We start from the raw sequence: 9089 nt of genomic DNA, 5'->3' as shown, positions 1-9089 counted from the left end.
AGTGGCTCTAGATGATGAACAAGAAGCAAAATTAAATCATCGTTTATCTCTCATTACTCAACAGTTTAAAAACTAATGAGACATCGAAAGAGAGGGCACCTTGTATCCGCCAGGAATCAAAAAGCTGTCACAAAAAACGAAGATACATGGAATAATTATGAAGATATTCCTTAATGCTACAAATGTCAAGGATTTGGTTATATTTCTTTAGATTGTCATACTAAGGATATTCAATGAAAGATAAATTTTTATATTGCAACTCTTGACTATTCTCCTAACGAGAACGATTAAGATTGTAAGACATGTTGCAACCATTGCTGAAAACTACAATCCTGATTCATGGTCAACATTAGATACACATGATGAGTTCAACCCTAAGATTTTTTTTACAGAAACTCTTTTGTCAAGATATAAAGATTCAATCCTTGGAATGTGAGATCGAACGGATAAAATCTTTGCTCGATCAAATAAGTTTAAGATATCTAGTGACAAGTAAGAACTGAATAAGAGACTTGTGAAATCCGCACTTTCACTAGATTTTGAAAACAAATTTGTGTCGAAACTTATGAATAACATTGATAGTTTTCATGTTCAAATTAGGAGATTGAAAGTAATAAATTATAGGCTAAGGAAATTTCGTGATTACTCCTTTAGATCAACCACCCAACATGTATCTAACAAGCCAGAGAGACACTCAAGGAAAAGTTTGAATATTCTTATCAAATCTAAGGGTTTTATTCAGAATATTTTTGCACCTTGTTTCCAATGTAAACAACGAAGACATCATAAGAAACAATGTCTCTACAAGTCACAGAATCGCAAACACAGTTCAGAATGAAGTTCACACCCCTCATCCGGTAAAATTGATTCGAGAAATTCATCGATGTCCCGGTCCAAGGCTGACAATAATGCAAAGACGGATCAAATGGGAAACATAGATAACTTTATTTGAGAGTATCGGGATCTTGTTTCCAAGCTAAGAAAAGAACTCAAAAAATTCAGGCATAAAGAATTCTCGGATTGAGGAGATCTGTGAGAAACAATGGAATCTCAAGAGAAATTATTCGACAATCGAAAATCTGAGTTGCAGGAAAACTTAACCTAGTTTTTATGTTGATCTATAGTCTTATCATTTATTTTCGATAAGTGATAAGGATTTTTGTGTAAATATGCAAAGGATTTTCGAAATTTCTTTTGTAAATATTGTTGAATAACTTTTTTCGATTAGTGTAATATTATTGCATTAATAAAAATATATTCTTGTAAATTTTGGAAGTGCTTTGCATAAAAAACACTTTGCAAGAACTTTACAAAAAACTAAAATGAAAAAAATCTTATGTTTTAAAAGGGCTTTTGAAAAAAAAAAAAATTGCCACACCAACCATATGTGTGGAGAATATGCATTCCACTAGTTTTGTACATTATCATGCAACGCATGTTGACAGAGAGAAATGAGCCAAATGATTTAATTTTGACCAAAATATTGGAATCTAATACACTAATACAAACAAAAGCAAATATTGAACCTTTGATTTCTAAAATGAACGAATAATTTATAGGATGTCTCTGATATTTCGTAGCCGAATATTGTTAAAAATATTTAAAATTTCTAGAAGGGCATTCCATTGAGTTGTTGTTATCCGTAAAATCCTTTAACATGGATCTACACTCCTCCAACCTTTGTCCCTATCATTAAAGTACCCTATACAAGTCATGGGCTCCTTGCAAAAGGTGGTATGTATAATGCGTTTGGAACCGGAAGCAAAAGTATTTTGCTTCGCCAAAAGTTGATTTTTTGTCTTTTAGAAGTCATTCTGAATCTTTACCCCAAACTAATTCTTGTCTTTCGACTTCGAAAAGTAATTCTAGATATATATCAAAACGCGCTAGAGTTTGGACATCAGTACCAGAAGTCATAAGCAAAACTATTTTGTTTCACAGAAAATTAAATTTTGGACTTCTAGAAATCATTTTGGAATCCTAGTAATTTGGGTATAAAATTTTGGACACACGTTCAAAATTAATTAACTTATGAAAGTCAAAAAAACAAGAAATTAATTTGGGGGTAAAATTTCACAACGAGATAAATATCTTTGCTTCATATTCTACTTCAGACTTCCAAATATGCTGGTCCTGACTTATTGTTTTTTTGACTTCTAAAAGTCGAAACGATCCTTCTCGATGCACATCCAAACGTTATCTACAGAAAGTCGAGGAATTACTTTGACTATCCACACTTGCATAGTCTATCTCGCTCTCTCTTGTAAGACTCGAAATACACCCTAAAATAAGAGTTTAAGGTTTCAGCGTTTCCTGCGTTCACAGATTTCTGGGGAACTTCTGCCTGATTCAGCAAGTAATTCTCAAATCCATGTAAGTGTTTCGTAGTTCAGTTTACTGTGTAGAGAACACCCTGAGCTGAGCTGAGCAGAGCAGAGCAGAGCTTCAACACCTTCAAGCCATCAAGAAATCAGAAGAAGAAACCCCTTTCTAGAGAGGGCGGGCGGGAGGGAGGGATTAACCTACAAACTTGGATGCACCACTCTATCTATCATCAACAAACCAGTCTTATGAGAAGAGTGAATGAATAAACCTAAAAAAACTTAACCTTCTTTCTCCATGAGTGAGTGATTCTTTCTGTATTCCCTGAATTTCACATTTATTTGATGTAATTTATAAACCCAAATCATCAAAAACTCATCTTGGGTTGTATTTTTCACTCAATTTTAGGTGCTAGAGTGGGTTAGGGTTTTATAATTTTGCTGAAAAAATTATAAACCTGTATTCAGGTTCCTGATGGGAATGAAGCATTCTGATTTTCAATTGCTTCTTGTTCCTAATGAGGTGATTAATGCTATTGCTGTTCATAATCAACTTCTCGAAATTCTCCATTTTGGTATTTTGGATGAATCACATTTTTGACAAGTTTCAGATTTCATACTGATGATTAGTAGTATGATTCAGGTTTCTAATTCAACTATGATTTCTTAAGGTGTTTCAAACAGGGTTAATATGAGTGCGCTTCAACCATTGGTTCGAAGAGGGAGTGCGAAAATGATTAAGGATGACACTGTTTGTAATCATGTCGTGGCAGAAGCAACAAAGATTGCTGCTGCTTACCAGACTCACAACATAGATAATAATAAAGTGGTAGTAGCTCCGGGACAAGTTCCAGTTACAGCGACTAGAGGCGCAGGTATTGATCCAAATTGTATCGTAACTCACTCAATAATTTAACTTACTTTAGTTTAAACTATAAGAAAGAGTGTAATTTTACTTCACTTGAATTGGAAATGTTATTGTGGTGAACTAACAAACACCCATTTGAATATCTTCAGAGTTGAAGTTGAGTCCTTTGTCATCGTATGATACAATGGGTAGTGGAACACTGCCGGAACGTTGCCTTAGAGACATACTCAAAGTTATCAAACCATTAGGCGGAGATGTTACAGCTCGTTACACCATCATCAGTGACTTACGGACTGTTGTCGGATCTATCGATAGTTTAAAAGGTAATTTTATTTTACTTTCATGTATAAGGATATAAAAAATTCATCTAAACTCACATTGGATCTTTCAGTGGTTAATAAATCGAAATGGCAATAAATATCATTTGTAAACAGGTGCAACAGTGGAGCCATTTGGATCATTTGTATCCAATCTCTACAGTAGATGGGGAGATTTGGATATATCTATCGAAGTACCCTGTGATTCACTTGTTTCATCAACTGACAAAACAAATAAGCAGAACTTTCTGAGGGAGATAAGGAAAGTCTTGCGGAGGAGAGGTAGCGTGCATTCAATCACTTCTATTATTTCAGTGATCTTGCCTCTAATGTATTAATTGTTTACTGCCGCATCTATAGATTTCCTTTATCAGTACTCCAGCTTACGCTGCATAATGGCTTCACATTGTAACTTTTTTCATTCTCGTAAAATCATAAAATGTTGGTTTCAGGTCTGGTTCGTGATTTGCGACTTTTTCTTCATGCAAGAGTCCCCGTTTTAATATTTGAAAGCAACCTCCATAACATCTCTTGTGATATCTCAATCAGTAATCTGCTGTGCCAAATCAAATCTAGATTATTTTTCTGGATTACTGGGATAGATGAGCGATTCCGTGATATGGTTTTACTGGTCAGTTTTAGTATCCAATGATACATTCTGTTGTATGTTAGTGCCAATACGTCTAAGTTAGTCTTTGTTTCCTCCATGCAGATCAAGGAGTGGGCAAAGTCGCAGCAAATCAGTGACCCAAAAAATGGTACGCTGAACTCACACTCTCTTTGTTTGCTTGTCATTTTCCATTTTCAGGTTATATTTCTTTTTGTTCTTGTCTGAACAAGATTTTCAAGTTATGTGATAGCAGGATTAATTTCCACCATTTTCTTTCAGTGTTTCAACTTTCAATGGTATTCCCATAACTGTTTTTGCTTCCTTCAGACATGTGAACCTCCAATTTTACCTCCGCTAAGGGAAATTTACGAGGGGAATATTGCAGACAATCTTACAGGTGCTTACCAATAACCATCTTAAGTTCGATAAACATGCTGGCATCAGAGTATGCAATTTGCACTTACACGGGGCGATGAGAACACAGAAGTACCAGTACTAAGTGGACAAACGACTATCCACTATTTGTAAGTTTTCTCATGTCCTCTCTAATCCTGCAAATTGGATATTAAGAATTAGATGATAGGAACCAGTCTGTTTCTGCACATCCTGATCAACTTTACTGCACACTGTTTGTCAGATTGAAGATCCATTTCAGCACGCAGATAATACAGCAAGGACTGTTTCCATGAGTGAACTAGGCAGGATATGTGAAGTATTCGATGAGGCTTATCAAGGACTAGTTTCCTCTGATCATGATAGAACTTCTCTGATCTGCAGTCTAGTTAGACACCCTATCAGCACAAAGATTATTTCGCCCCATAGTAATCCAGGACTGTTCAGTGGAGCTTCTACAAGATACTGTTCAGGCCAGTTCAGAGAAGGTGCTACAAGATACCGTTTGCTATCAGATGCACTGCCTCCTCCTCAGAATCAGTTTAACAATATGCAAACTGAAAGCGACGAAGCCACAATTATCGCTATCCGTAGAGAGTTAGCACAACTCATGCTCAAAGCCAACACCAGAAACAAGCCTAGGTCTGTCAGATGATGAAATCATTCCGGGTGATGCAGAATTGGGATATCCGATGGACATGTTTGTTCTAGGTCAATAGAGCTCAGTTCAGGTCTGGGTATGTTTGCGGAGTTATACGGTGTATGATGAATTCTGCAGCAGGGAGATTTTTCCTGTGCTTAAATCAGTTGATATTGAAATGTACGGGTACCATGGGGAAGTTGTGTCGTGTGGAAGAAGCACATCTACAACTACACGAGAGATTGCAAAGAAGTGCCGGCAGCCCAAGGTGTAAAGAGAAATCTGAATTGGAAAGTAGACTTAACGAAATGGTAGAACCGAACAAGGAGAATGCAGTTCTGAAGGTATGTTGTTTTGTGGATCTGAACTGTATTATAATGTCCTCCTATGTCAGCTCTTTAGAGTTTGCTGATTAGACCTTTCTTGATATTTTTATGTCCTTGAAAACTCGTGTGACTTGTTTGCTTGATTGATTTCTTTGTAGGATTTGGAGTAAATGGGGAAAACAAAATTCAGTAGGAAGTTGAGTTTGTTAAGGCTCAAAAAGAATGTAAAGATACCATGGAGAAGTTATGCCGCGTAATAGAGGTGCCGGAAGCCTATATGGTACGGTAAGTTTCCCTTCTGTATTTTATTGATCAGTGGACTAGTGGATGTAGATTTTGCCACTTCCTCTTTAACTTATGTAACTTTATGTCACTTTTTCATTTACATAGTGATCTGGTTTATGATCAACAGCTATATGAAATCAGATCCTGTAAAGATTGCAACAGAATGGGTAGAGAGGTTCAAGAAGGAAAACTGTGATTTTACTATTGTAGACGCATGTGGTTGCCACCAGCAGGAAGCTTCTTTATTTGAAGAAATGCATCAGCTGGCTGAATCAACTGTAATAGGTAAATAATTGGCAACTGCGTGTTAAATTTATTCCAGAAACTAGATCTCATTATCAATGGTAGTATTGGTCAAGCTGCTTTCAGTTAAGCTCAAGCCTTCGGCTGAAGTGTTTTAGGTGGTGTCAGTGCGAAAGTGCCAGTATAAAACAATATCTGCTTCATTTACACACTTTACTAGATTTACTTTCAGAATATATCATGTTTGTCAAGGTTTTCTGTATTTGTAAGCAAAATATAGAAAACATATATTAGGAGCGCAGCTGTTCTATAAAACAATATCATGTTTATCAAGGTTTTCTATATTTAGACAGTTCACTGCATTTACTTTTAGGTTTTCTTTAAATATATGTTTAGATTTAGTTTCCCTGGTTAATTTCTTTACTCATTATCCTAATATTTAGTCCAATGTATGCAAAGGACATGATGATTTTAAAGTAAAAGGTCTGAGCAGATAATGCATGTTAGTAGCAACTAGATGAAATCTGGAGGCAAAAAGGAGAGGACCCCTGCCCTTGTTCAAGTTATAGCATGTGGCTGTCGCAAACTCTTCCATAACAATTATACCTTGTGTAATGGGTTGAAAGAAAAGCCATGGACCGTACTCTATAATTAAGTGCGATCTAGACTTCGCCCAATATGATACAGTCCTTCAAATGTTGAACATTTCGTTGCTACTGTCATGTTTTCTACATATGATCACACCTTCTTTCTGATCCTTTTGCAGTATACATTTTAAGCTTTATCAAGCAATATTCTAGTAGATGAAGCTTCATTTCTGTATATATTTCAGATATTTTATCCAGCTAACAGTTGGAGAATGATTCCCTGTATTGTCCCCTCTATTTATAAATGGGCAATGAAGTAGTTTTTGTAGCTATCTTGCATATATTCATCCTAATTGTAATCCTGACATTTACTCGATTATGTTTCTTGATCCTCCAGCATACGTGCTTCAAGAGCAGGAACCACATGCCGCCGAGGTACTAAAAGTCACATTTCAGTTCTGTTCTTTTATCCTTTTCTCCGTTAATGATATGAAGTTGTTCCTTTTGCTCAGATGGAACATACCTTTATAGCTATCATACCTGATTAGGGCTATTGCCTGTCTTCGAGATAATGTCTAAATTTCCTTATCTTGTTTGCAGATATCAGAGATTATTGCTCGTTTTGAGTGCAAGGGGTATAAGCTTGCGGCAATCAAGTTAGTAGTCCCTTCCAAAGACTTTGCTCAGAAACACAACGATGACCTGAAGAAAAACCCTTTCTCAACGGCCTTTGTGATTTCCTCAGTTCTGACCCCTGTGCTTGCCATGGTTAGAGAAAGACGGAAACAAGTTTCTAGTCTTTATAAGCTATACAAAATGGGGAACTAAGACTTGATGTTTCTTTAGGTTTGGGAAGACTTGGTCCTCACTGTCATAAGAATGAACTGAAAATTCAATCTTTGTATCTTTCAATTCTGCAAAAGCAAAATGCCTTTGTATAAATTCTTCATCGGTTCCGGTTTTCAATTCGGCAAGCTGGTATAGTTTATTAAAATCAGGTTTAACCTTTCAACTTCAAGTTATTCTTATCAAATTGTTTCTTAAAAAGTAGAAATACAATCTCGATCAAATTGTTTCTAAAAAAGTAGAAGTATATATATGGAGATGCGGGGTATCGAACCCCGTACCTCTCGCATGCAAAGCGAGCGCTCTACCATGTGAGCTACATCCCCGTGATTGCCATTGTTTCGGTATGCCTTTATATATTGAACACCCACATAACAATGCCCTACAAAGTGACTTTGCAGGCACAGAGACCTTGGATTCTTCCTATTATTTCCCTAGTTGTCATTGGCTCGGTCGGTATTCCTATCATATATTACAAGCACAGATGATATACTAGATACTTCCAAGTCTGGACACATTTTGCGACGTCTGTCTTAGGCCTGACCGAATGTTGGGTTGGCCCAGTGTATCCCATCCAAAACTTGATTCTGCACTTAAACTCTAAAACAGCCTAAACTGCCCCAAGTAAACTTTGTAGGGTGCTGATTTCTATTTGTTCAAGAACGATTTTTTAGGGACCATGGTTTTTTTGGGGACCATGGTCTTATTAGGCCAACCTCCCTATACTTATAAGGGGTGTCCCAAAATTAGATAAATACCCATTTACCCTTTACTTTAATTTAATTTAAATTAAAACTAACTTAATAACTATATAAATATACTCCTACATCTAATCTAAATGAATTTATTAACCAAAATCAAAATCAAAAGAACAATCGAAAATTTTTAGTTTTGAAAAAAAGTTTATTCTCTTCTTCTTTTCTCTTTCCTTGACGTTCCTCATTCGATTGAAAAACCATCAATCTTTTTAATTCGTTTTTGGATAGGAAAATTGAGTAGAAATCATCAAAATATGGTTTAAATGGATGTTAAAGTGGCATGTTCGGTTAGGAATAGTTTTTAAAAAACTAGTTTTGTAACCGAACATTCTGAAACCAAGAACACGAAGAACACTTCGGTTATCACGAATTTAATTTTTGATAACCGAACTCCGAGTTCGGTTGGTTCGCAAAAAATTCTAAAACTAGTTAGTAACCGAACTCTACCCATAATACAAAAAAAAATGTAACTGAACTGTGTTATTTTTCTTACTATGTTGAGTTATGATATAACCGAACTTTACCTGCCTTGTTCGGTTGGTTCGCAAAAATTTATAAAACTATCTAGTAACTGAACTCTACTTATATTCCAAAAAAATTTTTTTTTTCCAATGTAACCGAACTGTGTTATTTTACCTACTATGTTGAGTTTCAATTTAACCGAACTTGTTCCACTATGTTTCTGTTTGTTCGCAAAAAATCTTGACAAACCGAACTCTTCACTAATTGCATACATGTGGAGTTCAGTTAGATATGTTGTTGGGGTTAAAGTTTGCGAACCAACCGAACATTACTCTGTAAGTCCTATAAACAAAGTTCGGTAACCTGCGTGTATGGAAAAGGTAACCGAACAAATAAAAACCTCCATTAAAGAAGGAGTTCGGTAACCTGCATA

At 35.8% G+C, this 9089-nt stretch overlaps 1 non-coding gene and 1 pseudogene across 1 annotated transcript; one reads left to right on the top strand and one right to left on the bottom strand.

Annotated features, from left to right (window-relative positions):
* The first annotated feature begins 2522 nt into the window (after positions 1-2522).
* Positions 2523-7288, top strand: LOC113276244 (annotated as a pseudogene).
* Positions 7289-7689: 401 nt separating this feature from the next.
* Positions 7690-7762, bottom strand: TRNAA-UGC. Its single transcript has one exon. It is a non-coding gene; the product is annotated as a tRNA-Ala (tRNA).
* Positions 7763-9089: the final 1327 nt, after the last annotated feature.

Source organism: Papaver somniferum, chromosome 4 (genome assembly GCF_003573695.1).
Source record: "Papaver somniferum cultivar HN1 chromosome 4, ASM357369v1, whole genome shotgun sequence".
NCBI lineage: Eukaryota > Viridiplantae > Streptophyta > Magnoliopsida > Ranunculales > Papaveraceae > Papaver > Papaver somniferum.
Note: the sequence above shows the minus strand (reverse complement) of the source record. Positions and strands in the feature narration are given on the sequence as shown.